The following is a 21,431-nucleotide window of genomic DNA, read 5'->3' on the forward strand; positions in this document are numbered from 1 at the left end:
GGAGACCTAACAGAAAGGAAAGCAGATGAAATATGGGTGAAAACAATACAACATCCATCAAAATCCAAGCAGCAAGACAAAGAGAGAAGAATGGAATATTTGGTATATGTTAGAAATGAGTAATGGTATCAACAACATTTGCTTCCTTTGTGCAATTTACCACTGTTTCCATCAAGTACTGTTCCTCATTTTGTAAGATGACGGTTGTCTCCTTGCCATAGGCCACATCACATATATGTCTGATAGTAAGAGGCTACCTGAAACTGGATTGGCATAATATCTATGGCATGCAGTGAGGCATGGCATGGAAACTTGGTTTGCTGTGCCATAGTCTTTTTAAATGGATAGCTATGAATTGATGTGGTGAGTCCCTGGAACTACTGCTGTGGAACAAAGACTTTGAGGTGTCTAGAGATCTCTGAGTGGTGGACATGTTGTGTGAAGGAGCTTTGGTTTTCAAATGATATGACATAAAGACGCTTCATTCCAACATATAAAAAGATGTCCTCAACCTATCTTTTTACTGTTTCATTTCCTGTAGTTCTGCAATAATGTGAAGGGGGGAGAGTTCTCTCTTTGTCAGCTCGCTTTACAATGTTACCTGAAATTACAAAATAAATCTGGCAGTCATTCAGTGCAGAGTATGTTTCTGAACTCACAGTATGGTAACATTTTATTACCAATATTTTCCTTAGATGTTTCCAAGGACCTCTGTGAAACTGGCTAGTGCTTAGAACAGTACAAACACACAGTCTTTATCTCACAAACTGAATGAATAAAACACAATTAACAAAGCCCCCAGTGGTGCAGTGGGTCCTTGTGTCAGCAGGACTGAAGACTGACAGGCCAGAGGTTCGAAATTGGGAAGGGCATGGATGAGCTCCTTCTGTCAGCTCCAGCTCTCCATGCAGGACATGAGAGAAGGCTCCCACAAGGAGAGTAAAACACCAAAATTTCTGGCTGTCCCCTGAGCAACGTCCTTGCAGACGGGGAATTCTCCCACACCAGAAGCGACTTGCAGTTTCTCAAGTCACTCCTGACATAAAAAAAAGAAAAGAAAAAGTTACCCAGTGCCTTTAAGCCCAGCAACTCAAATACATTAGAAGTTTTTGCAGATGATAGTCTATTTCATCAGATACATGAAGAATTAGCCAGAATTTCTGGCATACATACAACATATGGGATTACAGAGGATAATTTTTAAGAGTGAGATCAGATGGAAATTAAATCCAGAAAAACCTGACAGTAACAATTACATAATGGACAGTAACCATTCACAAAACAGAACTGCTAATAACACATATGTCCTTGCTTTAGGTCAGCAGATATATGTAATGTGATAAGACATTGTTTTCTCAGTGTAAGGTTCTACATCATTGCCATAGGAGAGCCCCAGACGTAACACACTGCAATAATCCTGTTAACATGTTACCAGAGTATGGATTCACCAGGGGAGAATAGGCTTAATTCATATTAATTACCTGGGCCAGCCCTTTCAGTAATGGCTGCACCTGTAAAATAAGCCACAGTTGGTAAAAAGTATGCCAAGTGATTGAGGCTGCCCCTTGCCCTACCGACAAAGGCAGATCTAGGAATATCACCAAGCTGTGAACTTGTTCTTTCAGAGGAATGAAACACCATCCACAATTAGAGGAACCACAATTTCCCTAAACCCAAGATCCCACAGCCCCTGAGTTCTTTCAGGGTTCATCTGGATTCCCATCATCTGGATTCCCAGTATATGGATTCCCATCAAAAGCATTACCGAATGCCAGGCACTAGTTCAGCACAACTCCAATGGGGAGGGAGGTGGGTGATAAAAGAAATTAAACAGAGGGTTGAAACCATTATATCGCTATGTCACTTAGACTGGATCTACACTGCCATATAATTCAGATTATCAAAGCAGAAAATCCACATTATCTTCTTTGAACAGGATTATAGGAGTCCACACCGCCATCTAATCCAGTTCAAAGCATATAATTTGTATTTTATATGGCAGCAATAGACCTCATCCACCATGTTTTTTACATTTAACTGCTAGTCCTATCTGGGATAAAGTCAACCCTCTGTATCCTAGGATTCAACCACCCATGGCTTTAAAATATCAAATAAAAGTATTACAAGAAGCAGACCTTTCTTGTATATGAGACCTGGTTTTACTATGCAATCATAGGAGTAAATAATGGAATTTGAGCATCCATGGATTTTGATATCCACAAGGAGTCCTGGATACCAAGAGATACCTGTATACTATATGAATCAACAGAACTTTTATAATTGTTGACTTACCATATTCCAATGGAGTTCATGGGTATACTGGAATTTAGACTAACAATTGAGTTTAGACTCTAAGATTGAATTTTGCCGAGGCTCACTTCAAGCCTGCTAAGCACCACATCAATATGCCTAGAATATGCTATAATGCATTTGTAACAGTAAGAGTTATTTCTATTACTTTTTACCCTGTGACTCCAGTAACAAGGGAAAAGCAAGCAAACACTGATTTCATTAATTGGCTAAAAAAATAAAAACCATGAATTTCCCAACCTTCCTTTACCTTTTTCTTTCAACTCCCTTTTTTTCAGAATCTTCTCTGTTATACTTTACTAATACGGAAGACCATTCTGGTTTTCAATCTGAACTTCAGGGTGTTGTACCTACACGTGTCATCAGGCTCAATACCTTGGTCATTTAAACCAGATCAAAACCTCATGCAGATTCAATGTCTCCATGACATGGAAGTTACCAGGTCCCCAGTGCTGGTTTGAGTTGTGAAGACCCACCCGGGAGGGGGAGAGGTCAGAAAAAAATGCAAACAAACCCTATTTTTCCCTATAAAATTAATGGTATAGATAATTGTGGAATATTTTCAAAGATTCTGGAAAATTTACATCACTTGTGGTTTTAGCGGGGGAAAGGGAGATTGTGCTTTAGGGAACTGATTCAATCAAGGAAGCTACAGCCCTGAGTTTGCAAGACTCAAGTAAGGCAGCTGATGAATGAAACTCTTGGATATATCTCATTCATATGGTCACCACAAATTGAAGTTGACTTGATGGCAAATAACAACATGAAGAAGTGGTGGTGTGGAGAGTGAAGGGAATAGGTGAAATAAATGCCTCTGATCTCTTGCTCCATTGCTGCAAGTGGCCTTGTTGTTAAGTGGACATGGTTTGGGAACAGCTCTAGTCAATCTCTTTACATATGCCTGCATTGCTATGGCATATTGTTATTTCAAAGGAAATACATTTTGGGGCATGAGAATGTGCAACATATTGAACTGTCCACAATATCTTAATTGGCTTGAGACAGTCATTGACATGAATGGGAAGAATCTAACTCATAATCAATTTTGCTCAAAGCACAAGCTGGTCTTTCAGTTTCATGTCAAAGAGCTTTCTCTGTTTCTATCCCTTTTTAAACAAAGATTACAGAGTCATTGGAATGGTTTTCCCTCATGCTCTAATGCATTTCAGAGGAATCACAAAAAATAAGTCTGACTACTTCCTTGACACAGATAATTTAAAGTGCAAATCCACAATCAGCATGTATTTAATCTGCATCCTAAAATCCAATTTTATACTTCAATATATCTGTCCTTTAAAGCATGTGAATCCTTCCAGTCTTAACTGCAGCATATTACTTGTTTTTACTTCCCTGCTTTTAATCTTCCCTTCTGTTATTGCCACGGGTTTTCTTTATAAAAAAACCTCTTCTTTGAAACATTTCTCTTTTCTCCCCAGATTTCTCCCTTCACAAGATCTTAGTCATTCCATCTCATGGCAGCCTCAGCTCCCTGCTGTTTGCTTCTCCTCCTTGGGGAGGATGAAAGCAAAGTGCTTGGGTCAGGTTCAAAGTAATATCTTGTCATATCACACTATAGTGCTACAAATGTACTGCTTTGTGGAAGTCATTCCCCCCTTACCACACTACCCTCTGCTTTTAGAAGAGTGGCCATGTATTTAAAAAGTAAACACAACTTCAATGGCAATACAAAGGCTTGTCTATCTGACTGTAGATGTCTCCCTGGACAATGTTAGATATGCTTTCCTTTACTCTCCCCCAAACAACTGCCTTTTTCTTTTCCTTGTCAGAGAAATGGCTTTTTATTCCCACAGATCTGCACAGCAGTTAATCTGTTTCTTTTAGAGTTAACCAGTTAAGATTGTTCAAAAATAATTTGTACATGATGTCCAGGGGTTCTTTGAAGTGCTTCCAAAATAGAAAGTTGAAGCTGTGCTTGCGGATGGTTACAATAAACAAACTGTCCCTTAATTCATTTAAAATTTAGATGGCTTGCTACTTTAATTGTTAATACCCACAATATTATTATCTGAGGAATAAAGTGCTCATGCATTTAATTCATGAAAAATACTTTTAGTAACTGGAAGTGATTTTTCTGTAATTTAAAGCAGATTTCTAAAGCAGATTGACCAATCAATATTTTAATATTATCACATTTTTTAAAATGGCAATGACGGCTAATACTATGTTTCCAAGTTCTAATAGCAAGGTTGTATCTCATCTGCAGAACATATGCTTTCCATGAAGACAATCAGAGATCAATAATGAGATCAAACCTCAGAGTATCAGAGGTGGGTTGTGATCAGATTTTAGACCTTAGAATGTGTTTAATTTATAGCTAAAGAGAGTGCAGTGGGGCAAAATTCTTCCAGATGGCCTCATCTCTAGCTGGCCTTCTCAAGAATTCCCCTCCCAATATCCGATGTTATACAAAGTAATTGAAATGAAAAACTAAAAGACTTCCAACTCCGTATTTCAGATATATACTGAGGAATAGTCCTCTTTCCCATGACACTGGAACAATGAATCCCCCAGGTTCCTAGACAGGACACCAAAGGAACTAACAAATGTGTTGAGCCTAGTTGGAGAATGGGATTCAGCACCATGGATAACTCCTTTAAAGTAAAGACTAATATTCCAATGGGATACAACAAAACCCCAAATCTACAAGCAATGATACCTTTATTGAGTAAACTTCAAAGTATACAATACATTATGCAAGCTTTTGAAGCCTAACTGCATATGTAATTTTATGCTTGGTAGTTTGCCCAATCAAGGTATAGCTGTTTGGGGATTTTGCATTTTGTTGTATTTTGCTAGAGCAGGGGTCTTCAAACTAAGGCCCGGGGGTCTGATCCAGCCCTCGAAGGTCATTTACCCGGCCCTTGCTCAGGGTCAACAAGAGGATAAACTTTTTACATATATGACAACTGCCGCTAGAATTGTTTTTGCTAGAGAATGGAAGTATGACTCAGTACCACCCATACAGGAATAGGTGGAAAAAAATCAGAGAAATAAAGGACATGGATGAATTGACTTTTTTGTTGAAGAAAAATACAGGTATGATACTAAGAAGAACGAATTGGGATAATCTCCATGAATATCTGGACAATTTGGGAAAATAAGAAACATGAGAGACAATTTCTTTTTGAACTTGAGTGTTTATTTCTGAATGTATGATCTGCCATTTTGTACTACTACATTTCCTCTGTTACTCTAGAGCAGTGGTTCTCAACCTGTGGGTCCCCAGATGTTTTGGCCTGCAACTCCCAGAAATCCTAACTAGTTTACCAGCTGTTGGGATTTCTGGGAGTTGAAGGTCAATACATCTGGGGACCCACAGGTTGAGAACCACTGCTCTAGAAAAATCCACTCTTATACTGATGATTAATTTCTGATAAGGAACAGAAAGGTAGCACATGGGAGATGAATGAGTTTCATCATCAAATGTGACCAACACAGTGCAACCGGCAATCCCTTACTTCATGAATGAAAATAATGGGGAACATAGCGGGCGAGACCAAATGGGGTGCATCCCACTCCTATTTTTCAATAGCGCAAATTGCTCTGTGTGGCTCTTTTTAATGCACAACGCAAAAGTGAGTGTAAGTCATCTAAACAGAGTTGATATGTGTAATAATTGGCACTGGCAGTAATGTCACTCTACTGCCAGCCTGATATAAAGTTGCATCGGAGGCTGAATGCTGACTATTCAGTCTGGGGAGAAATTTTGTGTTCACTCTAATTAAACTGGCTAATGCAATTCATGAGCTGTTTCTGGATCATTGCTTTCCTTACTTTAATGGAAATCAATGAAAAAAAGAAGCAGGCTTTCGAAGAGGAAGCAAAAGTGAATCTCAGCCACAGAAAAACGAAGTATGAACATTGTTCAGCAGGACTCGAATGTCTTGCTAAACCATTGTGACAGAAGGAGCCATTAATACAACCAAATACTATGCAGTGGCATCTAAGTGGCAGCTCTATTGGGGAATAGCAGGCCTTCTCTCAGCAGTACATCGCTAGACTTTGTTACATATCTCCAGCACAGTGGCATGGCATTGGGAACACACTGTGCTTGCCTTCCTGTTTACTGAGTACTCTCAAAGAGCGTATTTCCATGAAAGATCCTTGACGCAGTTAAACGGATCAAAAATGTCATTTGGTGCTACAGTGTCCTAATACATCTGACAAGCAGTACATGCTGTTGTTACCAAGTTTATCATTTGGCAATACTTCAAAAATGACTGGAATCTTATGTTCAGCACTTGGAAGTAAGACCCATTGAGTACAATGGTATTTATTTCCAAATAAACAAACATCAAACTGCACTGTAAAGCCAAGTCACTCCCTTTGTTTTACAAAAGAAGTAACTCTATATGGGAAGATTTTGTTGCTGTTGCTGTTATATTTATTTACATCCCACCACTTTTCCATTTGAAAAGAAACTCAAAACAGCTAATAATAGTAAAATCAACGAAATGTATCATTTAAAACCGAAGCCATAGAAACACTGAAATAGAATTAGATATGGGACTATAAAACAGATATTAAAAGCCATTAAGACACATAAAACTACATAGCACCCCCTGGGTTAGGAGTTCTGAGTTGAGAGGCAGCCACCAAGAAGGCCCTTTCTTGTGTCCAAGGTTGTGATGGTGGTGGGACTGAGAGAAGGTCTTCTCCTGAAGATCTCAGGACCTGGGCAGGTTTGTACCAGGAGATAGGATCTGCTAAACAGACTGGATCTGAACCATACAGAGTAATAGCCAACACTTTGAATCATGACCATAAACACACTTACAGCTGGTAGAGCTGTTGCAACCAGAGGGGAGGTTGTCTGCTTCTGTAGCCAGCCCTTAACCATCTTACCACAGCACTTTGGACCACTCAAAGTTTCTAAACACTCTTCAAAAGCAGGCCCACAGCAAGTATATTAAAGTAATCAAAATGGGATGTAACTAGGGATCTCATCACATTGATGAGGTCCAACGGGGCAATTCACCAGTCTTCGTGGCAATCACAAACACCTTATGCCCTGCCTTGCCAACAGTGAAGCTTCCCAATCACATGTGGGGAAGCATTGGTACACTGGTCCCATGGTTTCCAATGGAACACGGGAAGCTTCTTGTGTTCAGGGTGTAGCGTCATAGGATGCTTGCACCCCACTTCATCAATGGAGCCCCACCAAAAGTGAGCCTATGTTGTGTGATGGGTGGCATGGGGCTCCATTGATCATCTCTGCTACAAGTGTCCTAGGATGATTGTAGCCCACCGAGTGATGAAGTCCCATGACATGTACACTACCATGGCCAGATCCACTGTCTCAAGGAATGGCTACCATTGCTGCACAAGTTATAGGTGTGCAAAAGGCATTCCTGATCACTGAAGAAATCCAGCTTCAACACTGAGTCCAGGAGTATCCCCTAACTGCAGACCTGTGTCTTCAGGGGGAGTGTAACCCCATCCAGCACAGACTGGATCCCAATTCCCTGATATGCTTTCCAACTGACCAGGAGCACCTCTGTTTTTATGGTTTAAGTTTCAATTTGTCCTCATCCAGTCCATTACAGATGTCAAACAGTGGTTTGGAAGATGAAGCTCAAGGTATGAATCTGTTATGCTACACTGTCATTCCCTTCAGTGATTATAAGCCACTTCCCATATGAAAGAGGACACTTTTCCATGTCATTCCTGCCTAAACATTTCAAGGAAGTGGAAGGAAACAAGTATTTTCAGGTATAAACCTGTATTTTAAGAACATCCCCAAGTTTAATCCATGATAGTAGTAAAGTGATTTACATCCCTTAAAGCTATATTGAACCTTCCAACCACAGTCTTGCTAAGTTTGAGCTTGAGCTTAATTACCTTCATTTCCACAACACCTTCAAACATTTCATTTTGGAATGTCCACAAATCCTGGATCAGATGTAAAGCGTAAATACAGTCTGGTATCTCAGAAAGGTTAAGGCCTTTAAGAAACCAAACCGAAATTACATCTTCAAGAATGACCAATCATGGCTATGATAGGTGGGCTATTCTGGAAGTGGTATTTTAAAACCTTGACTTTTGCAATGAAGACATTACACTTTCAACTTCACACCACATAGTCAACTCTCTGTGTTCTCTCAATTTTAACACACTGGCAAAAACAGAGTTCCACAGAGACCATCCCACGATGCACGACCACTTCCAGTGGCTGCCAGTGGGAATTTGTGTTGCCAGTGTGTTAAAACAGAGAGAAGACTTATTCAATAAAATGAGTAGGAAGCAGGGAAAGCACAGGAAAGAATGGAAAAGGATGTCAGATGGCTAGTCATCCCAGAAGATGGGGATAAATGGTAGGAATTGAATTAACATGGTTCCCTCTACTTTCCTCCACATTCCAATGGTAAATTTGACAAAGTCCTTAGAGAAAACTATAATCTATGGCAATTTTCCTGGAGATTGGGACAAAATACAAACATAGAGGCAATGCCCTTGGAATAATGGAGCAACCACCTGTTGGCACCAGAACCAGTCACATGCCTTCAAGGGCTGGAAGTATTTCAAAATAGTGATTCAGAAGAAAGCCACATGTTTAGTAGTCTCAATAATTTTCCATAGGAGTCCGGTAGAAGTATCAGGGCCAGACTCTCCTTTGTTGGCTATGTTTCAGCTAATAAAATGTTATATAAAGGACATGATTGAATTTAGGTTTTATCCCCCACCTTTTCCGACCAAGCTAGTGTAATTTACATAATATGCAAATTTAAAGAGCTAATTACACAATTTGGGTGTGCTAAATTAGCTTGCCTGATCTGCATAATTCCCAGCCAGTTTTATCCCTGTTCTTACCACATGCCGAACACAGTGGGGAAGAGAGCAATAGGAGGCCTTAACTATTTCTTAGAGATTCTTGGAGAATGAGGGCTATTTACACCAGGTTCTTTCTAAGGCTATCCAACAGTCTTTCCTGAAGGAGAGGAAAAGCCTGAATTCTCATCTTCCTGCATATTTCTATCATCCTCCCCATCTTTTTCATCAAGGTAGCATGGTGATGATCCAGAATATTCACCTGTATGGATCATGATTGGTATCTCAACTTAATTTCAAAGAGATGTTTTCCCATTTGGTTTCCACATTAAACTTCCTAATCTTACAGCTAATGCTTGATGAGGTCCCTTAGGTTCTAAAATGAGGTGTCATGTAGGTATGCGTAACCTGATCTGATAAATATGGAGGTAACCAAGATTCTGCACAGACACTGAAGGGAAAATGATTATTATACTGCCCCTAGTTCCCTTACAAGCTGCAAATGTGGAAGTAAATGTATGCCTTAAGGGTAATAATTAAAATAAGTCAGGTGTTGGTCTTCTGATCCACCACATTTCTGCAACAATGATTACCTACATATAAAACAAGAATATTTACAGTAGGAGGTAAAGAAAAAGGTTCTAATTTCACTTTCTGCCTGACCAGACATTGGATTTTCCGCCCTTTGTGATTACTATTCCCAGTAATTTTTCCCTCAAACACATAAGCATGTTAGTCTGTAATATCAATATGCAAAACACCACAGAGACTAACTGAAAAAATAAAGTCAATAGTACAGTAGAGTCTCACTTATCTAACATAAATGGGCTGGCAGAATGTTGGATAAGCAAAAATGTTAGATAATAAGGAAAAATTAAGGAAAAGCCTATTAATCATCAAATTATGTAAATTTTACAAATTAAGCCCCAAAACATAATGTTTTACAACAAATCGACAGAAAAAGCAGTTCAATACATGGTAACATTATGTAGTAATTATTGTATTTATGAATTTAGCACCAAAACATTGTACTATATTGAAACAGCTGTGGGTCCAGGCAGGAGGCAGACTGTGTTGGATAATACAGAATGTTGGATGAGCGAAGGTTGGATAAGCAAGACTCTACTGTATATACTTCTGTAAAATATGTCTACTTCCTCAAATGCAAGTTATGTTCCTGATGAAGGATTTTGAATGTTTACACATGAAGAAGCAGAGGATAGCAGGCTGTAGTAGTTCAGTCAAAACGCCTACAAGGAGATCACCATTTTTTGATTATAACCAAGCAACTGTCATCATTATCATCTTTTCATAAAAACTTACAAGATAGCCTTGAAGATGGTGCCCACATTCAAATGTTAATCCAGGATCTGATAGGCAGCTCCTTGTTGCTTTTATGTGTGCTATTATGGCCAACAGCCACTGGTACCTGCCATCTATTATGTATTTGATTGTTTCACATGTCTTAGCATTTCAAGAGATGCATATTCCCTTGATCTGAAATGATTTTCCATGACCAGTCACAGAAAGTATCCTAGGAAAGTTATCCCCCACTTCCCAGTTTCTGAACACTTCAGAAACAGTTGAAAAATGAAGTTAAACAGAACCCATCAAATGATGCAGGGAGACCATCCTCTTGCGTTGGTCATGCTCTATTAGTGAATTGTTTACAAAGTGGGTTGCTGTGAATTTTCTGGGTTGTATGGCCATGTTCCAGAGGCATCCTCTCCTGATGTTTCACCCATATCTATGACAGGCATTCTCAGAGGTTGTGAGGTATATTGGAAAATAGGCAAGGGAGATTCATATATCTATGGAATGTCCAGAGTGGGAGAAAGAACTCTTGCCTGCTTGAGGCAAGTGTGAATGTTGCCACTGGCCACATTGATTAGCATTTAATAGCTTTGCAGCTTCAAAGCCTGGTGCATCCTTGTTAGCTGGCCCTGATTGATTCTTGCCCAGAATTCCCCTGTGTTTTGAGTGTTGCTGTTCTGATTTTAGAGGGTTTTTTTAATACTGGTAGCCAAATTTTGTTCATTTACATGGTTTCCTTCTTTCCATTGAAATTGTCCTCGTGCTTGTGGATTTCAATGGCTTCTCTGTGCAGTCTGACATGGTGGTTGTGAGAGTGGTTCAGCATTTCTGTGTTCTCAAATAATATGCTGTGTCCAGGTTGGTTCATCAGGTGCTCTGCAGGTGTCTACCATATACCATGTAGCTGTGGACAAGTCTACATAGAGACCACCAAACACAGCATTCAAACATGAATCAAGGAACATGAAAGGCACTGCAGACTAATTCAATCTGAGAAGTCAACCATAGCAAAGCACCTGATGAACCAACCTGGAAACAGCATATTATTTGAGAACACAGAAATGCTGGACCACTCTCACAACCACCATGTCAGGCTACACAGACAAGAGTTCTTTCTTCCACCCTTGACATTCCACAGTTGTATAAACTTCACTTGCAGAGTTTCCAATAGACTTAATAGCCTTTGAGGATGCCTGTGGGTGAAATGTCAAGAGAGAATGCCTCTGGATCATGGCCATACAGCCTAGAAAACTCACAGCAATCCAGTGATTCCGGCCATGAAAACCTTCAGCAACACATTGTTTACAAAGTGTTAAGAAATGGATGGGAGGGAGAGGAGAGAGGACGGGCATAAATAGTCCCCGGAGCTCAGGAATTGCTACAAAACTGAAGAAAATGGTGAAAAACACGTGGGATGGGATGTGCCAGATTCGCCCACATTGATTGGATTTGGTGACGTGGGGGACTGGGTATTCTTATGGGCAGTGTCCTACAAAGCAGTGATACCCCAGCAGTCTCCTAGAATCCAGCCACCTGATCCTTGCCTTGTACAGTTTTTTTTTAAATTCTGTATTCATTAGAAATTTTGCTTGTTTAGGAGGTTCCTACTTTGCTTTTGCATGATTCTGTTCTATTGAATTGCTCTTTTCCTGCCCTTTCTTTCGCAGTTTCTAAGTTCACAATTTTTTTTAATTGAAAAAGGGAGTGAGCAGGAACTACACTCATGCATGCGATGCATCTGAAAATGGATAATTTTAGAACACAGGGCCAGAAACAACAATGTGCAATGATAAATGAGAAACAATACAATTTGCTTTCTAATGCAACAGGACATAATGTGATAGTAATGTAATGCTCCCCCCCGCCACAACCCCCAGCAAATGGGATGAAGTCCTTGGAGGGTATTTGTTGCAGTAAGTTATTCTTTCACAGCAAAACATATTCAGTTGTCTGATGAAAAGTATTTGCAAAATTCCAATGACTTCACTCACTGCCGTGTTACTGAATTCATGAGGACATAAAGGGCTCTGTTCATTTGCTAATCCCACCTACTTTAGACCCATTGAATCAAATGCTAAAAATTAAGCCAGCGGTTATGTAACTCACAATGAATCAATGAGCCTACGCTAATTGGGAGTAGTCATTTGATTTATTTATTTAGGCATAAATCCATTGGTTAGTTACAAGTGGAACAGATCAACTGAATCAATTAGAACTCAGTAAGTTCTATTGATTTAGCCTGGACTAACAATTGGATTTAGGTCTCACTTCTTAGCAAGTGTATATTCTCACTTTCTTCCAATGAGCCAAAGGTAATGCACATTGCTTTCATTCACCTCATTTTGTTTTTGCAAATAAGTCAGGCTGGGAGAGTTACTGGCCTAAATACACCCGAATTTCATGGCTTAATAGGAAGCAAAAAGCAAACAAAACCCATTGAAAAAGTATATAAAACAGACTTTATTACCTTTTCATTGGATCTCCTGATCTATCAATACCACAAAAAGGTAGGATGGTCACATGTCCTATTTTACAAGCCAGTTTGTGAAGATATTCTTTATTTGCAAAGGATGTCCATCTCAGCAACTGTAAGAAAGAAGAGCAAGACCCGTGAAGCAGACTGTCAACATTTAGCAATTGAACAGCAGGGGCGGAAAAGGTACTCCATAATCTCCTTCACAGTATTGGGTTACATCATTGTATTTCGATTTAAAGTACAGGCAGTCCCCAAGTTACAAATAAAAAACAAGGGTTGTTGACAAAGTATCAATGGAGACATATTTTCCCCATAATAACTCTTTCAGGAGTGAATCTTCCTGCCTAGAGGTAGATTTCTCTCACTTCCTGCTGTCTCACACCCTTTCTTAACTATGAGTTATTTGTAAGTCAGATGTTTGCAATTTGGAGACTGCCTGTCTAGCAAAGGGCAGCAACTATTTCTAAATTTTCATCCTTAAATTTCAATTAACATATGTACATTTTATATAAATGTTGTTAGTGTGTGCCTTCAAATTGTGACTTTAAGGTGAACTGAATCACTGGGTTTTCTTGGAAAGATTTATTTGCTCCAAGCCACTGGTGAGTCTTCCTGGCCAAGCAGGGATTCAAATCAGGGTCTCCAAAGTCATCGTCCATGCTCAAAGCACTGCATCATGATTAGGCAAATATACATATTTTATTATCATTTTCTGTAGCAATGGACAAATGGCTACTCTATGCCTGCTACCACAGAAGCTAAGTGTTTTTGCAATTCCCAGTAAAGAGAGTTTGGTTTCAAACTGATCTACATTAATACAGCAGTGGTACCTTCCACATTGGAAGGTAATGCCTGTCAATTAATAGTAGTAAGAAAGTAAACTTCATTACGGTCGATGACCAGATCATGACCAGTCCCGCACATCCATGTCAAACCCAAGGGGTTATATGCTTCAAACTTCAACAAATTTTAAAATTGAGGCTAAAAACAACATGCAAGTACCTCTGAGGATGCTTGCCATAGATGCAGGTGAAACGTCAGGAGAGAATGCCTCTAGAACATGGCCATATAGCCCGAAAAAACCTACAACAACCCAGTTATTCCGGCCATGAAAGCCTTTGACAAAACATGCAAGTAGTTATTAAAACCCAACTCAACCCACAAGATCACCTGAAAGCAGTCTAAAGGGAGGTGACAGGGATGGCACTGGGGGGCGGGGGGGATCCAACACTATGAATATCAGTCTATATCTGATTTCCCATCTATATTCCAGAAGTGAAGCTTAGGTCTTTTGACTCTTAATTGGCCGGGTTTTTAGACTTCATCACAAGGAGCTGGAGAAAACAAGGGAAAGTGGAGGAAAGGATGGAGTTGCATGGGGTTCTGTCTTTAAAGAAGACAAAGAATTTACTCACTCTCATCACACAACCTTAACTCAACCATCAGCTTAATTCACATTACAAGGACAGGCGATGACTCCTTCCATTTCAAGAATACTAGCACACTTTTTAAAACAGGCATCCTTTAAGGCAGCCCTGCCTTCAAACCCCTTAGACTAAAGCAGATTTAAGGCATCTTTCTTAAGGTGGCACTTTCCATGGGATTGTTTGCACTCAAGACCCTCCCACTGAAAGAGAGTTAAGCAACTTTCTTAAGGTAGCACTTTCTCTGAGGTCGTTTGCACTGAGATTCGTTTCCTCCCACTGTCCCTCCAGGATTTCAATTATTTATCTTTAAAAAACAAAAACAAAACATCACCTTGGATCATAGAAAGTGGTTTTAATTTAACACTAATCTTTGCATTGGTGATCATAGAAAGTGATTTTATTTACCAACGGGCAATAGGGATTAACATCACATGAGGAAATTGACCATTTTGCCTGTCTCTATGCAAACAATTCAAAAATAAGTCGATTCCCAACTGGCTTCGAAATCATTGGAAAAACCAACACTTTAGAAATGGCAAAATACCTCAACCCCACAGTTGACGCTTGTGTCGTGCTAACGGCACCAAGGGTTATCGTTTCTTAAAAGTGTAGAAATGCTGATTTTACTGTGTGTGATGAAGTCATGAGTCTGTACCATTAAGCAACAATCTAAGGGTAATCTAATCCCCTGGATAGGCTCAGCTCCTTAGATAGCGCTTTCATGCTGAAACTTGGAAGGATTCACTCTTACCCAGCTGTTATTGTGCACTAGAGCATCCTTGCAAATATAAGCTTAAGTATTGAATTTGAATTTACTCAGTAATATAGGTTTCACCAGCTCTCTACTTAATGGAATGAGAAACTCTTATTTAATTCAATGGACACACTGTTCTGGCTGTTTATGCCCATAAGCTGAGTATGATGCTGCGGAATACAACTAATTCCCGGATCTTGGTCATTATGGTCAATACCAATTATATGCTCCAGGGAGCCCTCTCCACATCTTCCAGCACAGACTGTGTAGAACTATTTTACTGGAAAGTTTAATGGGTTATGTCACCTGACATTTCATGTTGTCAATCATTGCACCTTGTTACATTTATAAAGCAGCTTTCAGCTTGACGGATTTCAAAGTGCTCTGTAAATTAAAGCAGAGAGACCAAGTGGTCAGGGACACTAGTCATGCCAGCTGCACATCTTTCAAAATAGTCAGCCAAGCTCACATCAGTGTCAAAGCTGGAGAAAGTAGATAGAAATGCTGCTAGCCTCATTTAGACAGCAATGGTCCAGTCTTTCTCTTCCCTTCTTCCCCCTCTCTCCCGTCAATACCCTACCCATGTCAGCCTTATGACTCAAAGTCTTCTACAATTCTCCTATTAAGTCCATTTCACATTTTGCTGCACCCAGTGTATTCGCTGTCTCCCAGCATTGCTTCATGAGGGAACTATGTAAAGTTTGGAATGTAGATGTGTCTAGAGGCCATATACTGTTGTTGTTGTTGTTGTTGTTGTTGTTTGTTTATGCCCCACGATTTCTCTCCACAAGGAGACTCAAAGTGCCATACATTAAAAGCATTTCAACTCAATTTAAAATTTACAAATATACAAACATTAAAACAAAATAAAATATAAATGGTATTTTTTTTAAAAAAACTGTTTAAATCCATAAAAACATATTCAAAACCAAAAATCACAGCACCTCCTAACTTGATTTTAAAAACCTTCTTCTTTAAAAGCCTGTTTGAATAAAAAGGTTTTAGCCTGCTGCTGGAAGGATAGCAGGGAGGGGGCCATTCTGGCTTCCCGGGGAAGAAAGAAGTTCCAGAGTCACAGGGCAGTCGCCAAGAAGGAAGACCCATTCTCTTGTTCCCACCAACTGAGCTTACAATGGAGGTGAGACTGAGAAAGGGGCCTTCTAAAGATCTCAGGACCTGGGCAGTTTTGTACAAGGAGATGCAGTCAGCCAAATAGCCTGGACCTGAACTGTCTAGGGCTTTAAAGATCATAACCAGCACTTTGAATTGTGTCAGGAAACAAACTGGCAGGAAGTGGCACTTCTGCATCATGAGGGATTACTGCTTCCTATAGCCAGCCCTGGTTAACCATCTGGCTGCAGCTCTTTGGATCAGCTGAATTTTCCAAACAATTTTCAAAAACAACTCCACATAGAGTACATTACAGTAATCCAGACAGGATGTAACTAAGGCATGTACAACCATGGCCAGATCAGGCTTCTCAACGCACAGGTGCAGTTGGTGCACAAGTTTTAATTGTGCAAAGGTCCTCCGGGCCACCGCAAATACCTGGGCATCCAAGTTCAATGCTGAATCCAGGAAGACCCCCAAACTGTGGACCTATATCTTTAATGGGAGTGTAATCCCATCCAGCATACGTGCAGTGCCGGATTCACCACTGTGCTTAAGCACAGAGCTCCATTGGCCATGGGGGATCATCTTCCTGCTAAAAAGAATTTCTATGATGGATTTTGTGTATGTTTTACATTTACAGGCATTCTGTTTCAGAGCAAATCTGGAAAAATAGAGGTAGTAGAGGCATGGTCTAACCTGCTTTCAAAAACCAATGTGTTATAGCTGTTAGAGCACTGGCTAGGATGTTGTAGATTCAGGTTCAAAAGAAGACATGAAAACCACTAAGTGACCTTGAGGTCACTCTCTTTCACCCTTTTGTGTCCAACAGGGCTACTGCATCTACAAGTGTTTACCTAATGCAATTTGATACCATTTTAAATTCTATGGTTCAGTACTGTGGAATCCTAGGAGTTATAGGTGAGGAATTAGCACTCTGGAAAAGAAGCTAACAGCATTGTAAAACTACAACTCTCATTGTTCCCCAGCATTGAGCCAAGGCAGTTCAATCATTCTTCATCTCTAGTCCCCAAATATAAATTCCAGAATCATGATACTAGAAGGTCCAAGAGGTTATGGTCTCTTTCCTAAATCCTGTATCTTCCTCTACAATTTTTTCCAAGTTTTGATATCCCAGCAGGAAGATTTTGTCTCAAAAGCCTGAAAACTGAATTCACAAACTTCCAGACAGAATGCTTCTTAAAATATTAAATAGCATTTGAAAGGGACTAGAAATGGTTACTAATAACAATAAAGTAATTTTACTTTTCCTGATTATGTTAGCTTTGAAATGTGGTCCTAACATCATCACCATCATTGTGTGCGCACACACATCTCTAAAACATTCTCTTTATGTTCTGGTCCACAAATCCCATACCACATCCTTAGGGTACTTATGCAAAAAACCAACCTTACTGAACCTTCACTGCATCTGTTACTACTCACTACTTCCCTAGAGGCTCATAATGTGCCCCCTTCCCTTTATGTTTTATATAGACTCGTATTCCTTTTTGTCTCTGTAGTGTTGCTATCATTTTGACCCTGATGGCTCAGTCCTCTTTCATATTTTCTTCCAGAACAAACACACCACAAATCGATTTCCAGTGGTTTCCACTCCAGGACAGCAAGTATCCTTTCTCACAAACTCCCTCTCATTTCCAGGCTAATTTCCTGAGTCTCTATGGGTCATCCTAGTTCCATTCCTGCCCCAAAGTTGCTTAGGCTATGACTTTGACAGCATTTGCAAAAAAAAAAAAAAATGGATCTGGAAAGCCTTTGGAGTGTATGTTGGGAACTTGGTGCCTTCCAGGTGTTGCTGAACTCCACCTCCAATCTGCCCGATCACAAGTCATGCCATTGGTGGCTGATGAGGGTTAGCATCAAACAGTTCTCAGGGTCAAAGATTTCCCACTCTTGCTTTAAAAGTTCAATGAGCTGCATGTGGGAAGCCATTAGAAACACAAAGCCATTTTTTCTTTCAATAGCCTGAAACAATGTATGGTTAGACAGAGAATGCCTTCTTGAGCCATTACATTTCAACATTATTGAATTGGAACGTACACCTTGTTCAGTGGATCAGTGTTTACAGCAGCTGACATGTGCAAAACAAAAAGCAATCCTTTCTGCTTGTCTTGGTTTATACATCTCCATAAACCCTGACTGTATTATGGTGACAATATATAGTTAAGCAATAAAACAAGTTCTCACTCTTTGATGATCATGATGACAAATTTCTGACAGAGAGAATTACACTGAGTGGGGCAGTTCCAAGACTTAATGTTCTTCCATATGATCTTCTCTGCCTGCCTAATGCTTTTGTCTGCAGTTTATCTGAAATAGGAAGATTTCCTTGCTGCCTCCTCTTAACTCACACTCAAGGACTAACACTCTGCAACAAGAACAAACCCCCTCAGTTGAATCAATGTTATTTTTGGAGGAACTTGCTTTTCTCAAAGCAACTCTGGATGTCAAGAGCTCACTGTAAAGTGTGTTCCAAAGTGTGTTCATGTCAATGGCTTTCAACTTTTTTGCTCTCCTGATGGTTTGTACTTCAGCATCCATGAGTCCCAATTTTAGCATGGTGAAGAATCAGAAATCCTGAAAACTGAAGTTAAGAACAATCTGAGAACCACTCACTTTCCATGAGATATCATTTATTATTAACTTTTGAACTGGATGTATACATTCAGATTAGGTAGCAAGAGAAGAGTACGATATACCACAATGGTTCGAATTTCAACATGAGGATACTTGTGTATGCTATTGGTCTGGATAATCTGGCTCCCTAAGAAAGTTGGGTGTAGTCTTAGGAGCTGCTTTAAAGCTCCAAAAACTGAGTACAAAAGTAGAAAGCTGAAAGTGATAGATTGACTTCAAGGTTTGTTTTCAGATTCCAGATGCGTCTGAGTGATACTCCCTTCGCCCACAACACAGAAATTAAAAGTTGCTATGGTTGCCTGAAGAAAGAGCACCACATGTTTCTCATTAGTCAGGAGTATCACCTCACTATATTTCTCAATTGTTTTGAATGCCAAACCTTGAGGACCTGCACAGATGGACTCCAGGTTTCATGTGCATCAAGCACATATTGGGTGCCGAATGCCCAGAGAACCATGAGATTTTGTTTCCAGGAAAAATTAAAAGAGAACTGTAGTGTATTTAATTTATGCTACAGGGTTGTTTTGATAGACACACCATTTGGAACATATCAAGGAAGGAAGGGTGTGATTGCATCTGTTTTATGCTGAAATATCACAATGTACAGCGATACGTAACACTGAAGTTTAAGATGAGGAAAGAAAGGACTGTATTGTGGTCCAATAACATGTTTTGTTTTAGAAATAGTATCTAAAAGCACCAGATTCAGATTCAGCAGGGGGGGTTGTTAGCTCATAAGTACTAACCTCAAATAAGAGGTCAGTGTGTGAATGTGACCTTGTCTACACTGTCATATAAAATCCAGATTATCTGTTTTGAACAGGATTATATGGCAGTATAGAGTCATATGATCCAGTTGAAAACACATAATGTGGATTATCTGGTAGAAGGGGCTCCTAAAGTAAGCGTATCATGGGATTTTTCTGGGACTGAGAGTATGTGACTCATCTAAGGTCACCCATGGGGTTTCTTCCATGGCTGAGCAGGGACTCAGATCACTACAACATGCTGGTTCTTGCAACCATTTTGCTTCCTTACAACCCAACACTCCTTTGAGCCTGTTTCACCCCATTAAGACTGTAAAGAAGTATTAATGCCACCGAAATGGGACCACCAAAAACTGTAAGGAACCTCCGTCAAATGCTAATTAAACTGCCACCATAATGTATAGAGACGCTGGTATTAAAGTCTCTGTTAGTCTCTGTTTATGTTGTGAGGTAATTTTGGTAGAGTGGAATGCACCGAACGTAAAATCAATGGAGATGAGGCAGTTTTTAAAATAACAAAGAGAACAAGTTTATTGTTGACCAAAGCTTGTGGTTGCAATATAAAGATGTTCAGCTTGGCATATACTTGATGGTTACAATATGGAGAGGTTATGCTTGGCATATACTTGATGGTTACAATATGACTTGGTAGAGATACAATTCAGCTTTTGATGTTACAACTTTTAAACTCTTGCTCTGGTGAAGGTGTCTATTATTCAGTGTTCCCTGCTGTGAATATTCTCACTGTTTGATCTATACTGGATCAAATAATAGAACTCCAGTCTTCCACCGACTGGCAATCGTACAAAGCCTCTGTTAGTTCTTTTTAACTAAAGAAATCTAACAAAGTTTTACCCTTCAGCTCCCTAGCTGAAGAAATATTCACGAACACTAACTAACACTACACTTCTTCACTTCTCAGAGTCTCTTCCCTGACTCTGCTACACTCTCAGAGTCCTTATCTGACTCTGCTACTCTCTCTCAGGGTCTCTTCCTCCTGACTGAGTTACTCTCTCAGAGTCCCTATTTGACTCTGCTACTCTCTCAGGGTCTCTTCCTCCTGACTGAGTTACTCTCTCAGAGTCCCTATTTGACTCTGCTACTCTCTCAGGGTCTCTTCCTCCTGACTGAAACTTAACTGTCACTTTCAAACCTTTTTCTCTCTAAGCTCCTCCCACCTCCTCTTCTGCCTTGTTTCCATGGCAACATATCTCTCACAGCTGGGCCGTAGGCAACCAATGTAAAACACAAATACAGATTTAAACACATTATAATAAACACTTCTGTACAAAGACCATCTCTCCTTTCCTTTCAAAAGCAATGGAAGTGCTACCAATGGTCAGCAAGCCAATGGAAAGAGAAAGTAAGAGAGCTCTTGGGAAAATGTCAACATACAACAGACAGAATAGAAAGGAAGGAAAGACCTCCTTCCTGCTTGTGTTGCTGGCATCTCTGCCAAAAATTTTAGTGTCAGAGGAAATAGCTTGGAGGGCTGAGAATGAAAAGGACTAGACAGGTGGGAGGGAGTCACGTTTCCTTGTAAAATTACCTGAGTAAAATAGCTTTGTAAAATATGCTGAACTATTCCAGTTTTCTGAATAATGTTTTGGCATATTTTCCAAGACATTCCGACACAGGCTTGAGGGAAATCACCCACTCCTGTGATGCATGGGCAAGGTCCCTTGTTCCAGTCCCCCATATGTCCAGTTAAATTAAACAAGAAAAGTTCTGTAGCAAAATTGCAGAAGACCATCTGCTTGAAAATAGATGCCAGAAGGGAAACTACTGGGGGAGATGGACCTCAAAGGTTTGGCTGAATATAAGAC

The 21,431-nt window shown here is 39.9% G+C and overlaps 1 protein-coding gene across 7 annotated transcripts in view; it reads right to left on the reverse strand.

Moving 5' to 3' along the window:
• B3GALT1 (beta-1,3-galactosyltransferase 1) overlaps positions 1–21,431 on the reverse strand; it is a 391,634-nt gene that overhangs the window by 238,040 nt on the left and 132,163 nt on the right. For 5 of the 7 annotated variants that reach the window (XM_060778436.2, XM_067471829.1, XM_060778419.2 and 2 more), the window contains one exon: positions 12,881–12,999. The exons of the other annotated variants lie outside the window; for them this stretch is intronic. The gene's annotated coding sequence lies outside the window, so the exon portion shown is untranslated. The remainder of the gene's footprint in view (positions 1–12,880; positions 13,000–21,431) is intronic. 7 annotated transcript variants of the gene reach the window in all.

Source organism: Anolis sagrei, chromosome 1 (assembly GCF_037176765.1).
Source record: "Anolis sagrei isolate rAnoSag1 chromosome 1, rAnoSag1.mat, whole genome shotgun sequence".
Classification (NCBI taxonomy): domain Eukaryota; kingdom Metazoa; phylum Chordata; class Lepidosauria; order Squamata; family Dactyloidae; genus Anolis; species Anolis sagrei.